Raw genomic sequence first — 5,677 nt, forward strand, 5'->3', positions numbered from 1 at the left:
CATCTGATGTAAACTTTGATCCTAGATATACAAACTCTTTCACTTGCTCAACTTTTTCTCCTCCAATCAAAATATTACATGCTGTCATTTCTTTCTCCATTTCAAAAACCAGTGTTTTAGTTTTACTTACGTTCACTTTCATTCTTTTCTCTTTCAAAGCTTCATGCATACAGTTTACCATCTCCTGTAACTTTTCCGCTGATGACGCCAGTATAACCTGATCGTCGGCATAGAGCAGACATTTGACGAGTAACTCATTCATCCTTAATCCACTTTCTGACTCTTTCAAATCTGTCAAACAACTATCCATAAATAGGTCCTCGGCCGCTTCTCCAACACAAATTGAAAAGGCAGTAAAACTGACTAGCTAATACGCCTTGTCCTGCTTTTAGCATCTCGACCGACACTATCATACCCAGCAGCCTTACCCGCTTTCATACTCTGAAGTGCTTTCACAATTTCGAACATTTCAATTTCGCCTTCCATCTCATTCTCTTTTTCTTCGCTATAACATAATTTTTTAATATTTCCTTCTTTTTTTTTCTAATGAACTTTTAAAATACTCCTTCCATATCTTAACACACATTCTTCTCCTTTCACAACGCTACCATCTTGGCTTCTGATCCTGGTCAGCTCTCTGGTTCTAGTTTTTCCTCGGGCTAACCTTACGGATTACCAGAATACTTTCAGAACTTGCAAATATTCAATTCAATACATAAAATGAATGAACCGATTTAGATATGGAAAGACTAGGAGTCGTCGAAAGCCTAAAAGGCGAGGTAAAGTAGGAATGGGGTGACAGGGGAGATGATGCATCATCTCTCCTGTCACCCCAAATGGATAGACAGACGGACAGCGGAGGCTTATTATCGGTCCCGTTTTACCCTTTGGGTACGGAACCCTAAAAATGATGTACACATATAAATTCACTTTCAAAACCTAACAACTATAAACATTCATTTAAATATCTTTAATTAGCAAATGAATAGCATAGTAACATATATCAAATGGTAGCTAGACATGTAATTTTTTGCCATAAGCACTTATACGAGCACTTACGGTCAACTCCGATGGGCTAGATTCTTTCACATTTACACTGACTGGGTAAATATTATTATAGTCACCTAAAAATAAACGATCATCATCACATGCACATTCTTTTGTTAGAAGATATAAAAACTGTTGTAAAATATTGTTAACTAGCTGTGCAAATGTGTGCACCGTAATAGGATTAGTTCCTGAGATTAGCGCGTTCAAACTAACAAACAAAGAAACAAACTCTTCAGCTTTATAATATTAGTATGATTAAACAAACAAAATAAGCCTTCCCGCCACTCCAGGTCGCATTTATTAATTACATAATGATTTTACTTACCCGATTTTTTCGTATTATTACTTTCTCCCCGTACAAGGTTTAACATTTTTCTAGATCTGGAACCCATTATTATAAAAATATACACACAAAACAGCAAATTTAACGAAATTCAACGCAGACGCACAGTAAGAGCGACGGTTGAAACGCGACTTACACGGTTTTTGCTGACGGACCGAATGAAATCAAAGTTTAAAGCTTACAAGTAAAACCAAAAAAACTACTTTATTATATTTTTCTTGTAGATAATATTTATTTACGAGGGAAATATGAATCAGTAAAAAGGACTAACAGATTATTAAATATTTCGTAAGTAGGTAACATAGAGAATTTTATCTAACAAGTAACTGCTAAAAGCTTGCTAGTATTGTTTAGTATATTTTTGCAGTACTTGAATAATTTTGTTTTGTCAAAATTTAACATGCCAAAACCATTGAAAATACGATTAATGATCTTTTCTGTAAATTTTATTTAAACATTTTATTTAACCACTACACATTACTGTTTTACTGTACATTATTTTCAAAATTACATTGTAAGATATCTTAGCGAAAAGCTAAATCAGGAATGAAGCGTCATATCAAAAAACGGGTTTTACCAGCGTATAGAGCTTGAAAAGGAGATTATGAAGGTGCACTTAACTCAGTTTTGACAAAAAGTGACTTTAATTGGTTTTTGCAGTAAGGGGACGATATGTTTATTTATGGAATTAAATATTAAAACCTGTGATTATAATTTACAAAACATCGTTGTTAACATTGACCTTTGATATTTTATTACTTGGTTGTAAATAATTACTAAAATAATAATAATAAAAAACTCTACATCATCCGTACATCCATCTCACTTTTGTCAACGAAAACGTTCGACTGGCAGAGAATGCCTTGTGGCATTAAGTCTAACTACTGTACATTTTATGAGCATAAAGTTTAAATAAATAAATTTAAGTTTTAATATGAAATAAATACTTAAATGCTTTTAATCCTGCCGATTCCTGAACGGTAAATATACAAATATAAAAAGTAAAAAAAAAATAGACAGCGCCATCTAGATGAGATGAAATTATACTTCCATGTTCATAAAAGCAGAACCACGGTTGTAGCATTTTACCATGCATTGTACTTCCATTCTCAACGTTTTAGTCCTGTGATATGATGATAGATGGCGCTAGTATTAACAATCTCGCAAAAAATTCAGTTTTTGCAACAAAAGCGATGTTTTTTTATCTTGGAAAGGTTTTCGCAATAGCTAGTGCCTTGCGTAATAGTTGTTTTTTTAGATATATTTAATAACCTTTGCAAGACCTTTTCGTTGAATAAGTTAGATTTAGTAGATTCATTGGTTTAAAAAATTAAAGACCTTTTGTAAGTGTAATATACCTACCACATGTTACAAAAAACTTGATCTTTAAATAAATAAAAAAGTTATTAATTGCCATATATAATGATTCAATAAAAAAATACTACTTATTTGTATACATAAATTACGATGCCGACTCGACATGTTTTTAAATTTTTTAATCTAATCGAGGTTTTCCTAAGCTCTTTCGATTTGACCTATTTTGGTGTTTAGTCGATATTCTGCAATTTAATCTGCAATGTCAGAGTCAATCAATATTATTGGAAAACCGTTTATGGGTGCGCTAACCGATACAAGGGCGAATGGGATCACTTAGAAAGCGAACATGACGTAGCATCCTAGTACCTATACGCATTATTATAAAGAATTTATGTGTGTGTGTAATTATGATATTTTAATCTCTAACAAAATAATTATAAAACGGAAACAAAACTTTTATTCACGTAGCTCTAATATTTCGTAGCTTCCTTAGTGAAATAGTACGAATTAAAATAACAAGGATTAGTAGCACTTGCTACGACGGCTACGCTTGCTACGAGCTACGAATAGTTGTAGAATCTATAGTAATATTATAAAGCTGAAGAGTTTGTTTGTTTTTTTTGTTTGTTTGAACGCGCAAATCTCAGGAACTACTAGTTCGAATTGAAAAATTATTTTTGTGTTAAATAGACCATTTATTAAGGAAGCCTTTAAGCTATATAACATCACGCTGCAACTATAAGAAGTGAAGAAATAATGGAAAATGTGAAAAAAACGGGGAAAATTATTATTATATACATCCTTAGGGGCTTCAATGATGCCCGAAATAACTATTCCACGCGGACGAATTCGCGGGCACAGCTAGTATTTTGTAGTGTAATAGTTTAGGACATAGGAATGTAAAAAAATTGTGGTTGTACATTTAATTAGCTAAATAGGCCATATTTAAGTATAAAAAAGTATATATATACTGAGTAGATAGGAGATAGGGATAGGGTTATAAACTTGGGATTCTTCTTTTAGGCGATGGGCTAGCAACCCGTAACTATTTGAATCTCAATTCTATCATTAAGCCAAACAGCTGAACGTGGCCTATCAGTATTTTCAAGACTGTTGGCTCTGTCTACCCCGTAAGGGATAAAGACGTGATCATATGTATGTATGTATGTATATACTGAGTAGAATTAGTAGGTATCTTGAGTAATAACAGCAAATTTTCAAAAATTGGCCAATAAATTATCAACATCTTCGTCGGAATAACTAGGTTGTTTCCTGCAAAAGTTTTTCATCTATCTAAGAAATGGTATCGATTGACCGATAAAAGACAATGCAGCGTGAGTTCCCGCGGAGGACACGCACAGCTCGTAATGAAACTGAGCACGCGATGACTTCTTCCTGCTTCGAACGCTCGTAACCTTCAAGGACTTCGATATGAAACATCGACACTATAGAAGATAACACGTGGGTGTCAATACTATTTATACAATGACTCTTTAAGAAAGTACTCAAGTTATACACTCTTTATGGAGAAATAGCTTAAAGATGGTCTTAAAAGACGCTGCAAACTCAATAAAGTTGAGAGAGAGTCCCGAAGGATAGTAGCAGAGGATATACGATAATAAGAAATAAAATCTCCGCATAAAGGCCTGCACGTACCCACGTAACTACGTAAAGTTAAATATTTAAATGGATGTACGTACATAAAAATAAAGAAAGGTACCTGGCGTAACTATATATTATTTAATAAAGACATAACAATTATTAAGTGATATGAAGTATCCCATAATAATGAAAAAATATGTTTGAATTTGAATTAAGAATTCCAATTTCATTTTTTTTTGGTGTTTATAGGCCTTTGATAAATAATTTATTGGTGGTTGCAAAAGTTGCACAGGCCATACAGGAGTCGCTTCGTGTAAACAAAACAACCTGACTTAACCAATTCCAGATCATAGTCAAACGGCACCCCGGGCTCCTCTCCGGAGAAGTGAGGATGTAACTAGAATATTGCTGTGAATTTTATATACTTATTAAGCTTTATTTCTAGACAGTCTTTGCATTTTGACTCCACAATTTAAATCAGATCACCGGGGTCGAATGTTCATATTTCTACTGGCAACTTTCGCCGTATTGTGGCGTCACGTCATCAGATTGTTTTCAGGCATAACTATCTACTTAAATCTTACTTGTACCTACTTAGACTTATTATGATCACGATGGATTATAATTATAGTATTTTCAAGATCAATGTCAAAATAAGAAATATATTTTATCGATAGTTTTAATTAGGTGATTTAGTAGATTGGTACTCGTATTAGATTAATGCATAAAAGGAAGATTGTCTGGTAAAGTGACATATCAACACTCAGTTTATACCACTGGGTTTAGAGATTATAAATTTGGCGTGTAGGTTTCTTATGAAGTTAATGGATGCACCAAAAGTTCATTTCTTCTCAGTTCAGACTTTAACTCAGGCGGATTCGCGAGCGTACTTATTGATTGGTACTACGTTTTTGATTGGTCATCATGATTTCCCTAGTTAGTTTCCTTAGTAAAAAAACCAATTTCGTTAAATAAAGTTGCTATAACATTGAAACCAGTGACCATATCGTAATCGACCACAATGCGTAATCTCGATACGTCATGATGCTGCAATGACGTTCATAGTGTGCGTTATTGAAATTGATGCCGAGTTCACTTGGATTACTACCCTGTTTAAAGACCATGATCAGAACCTCAGACGTAAACCGTAGTGGGAACTGGCCCTATGGGAATTTCAAATCCATAGACTCAGCAGGTTTCTTTTTCTTGAATTTTAGAGCCAACTCTTATCGGTGGAGTTATGTGGAGCTTCCTATATTAATATCGTTTCTTTGTTAATTTTTAAAGTCCATATTTCACATGTATTAAATTCAATCATCTTATTATAGTAGACAAAAAAAGGAATTGACACAGTGGTTTGGGCTG

This window comes from Amyelois transitella, chromosome 10 (genome assembly GCF_032362555.1).
Source record: "Amyelois transitella isolate CPQ chromosome 10, ilAmyTran1.1, whole genome shotgun sequence".
Lineage (NCBI taxonomy): Eukaryota > Metazoa > Arthropoda > Insecta > Lepidoptera > Pyralidae > Amyelois > Amyelois transitella.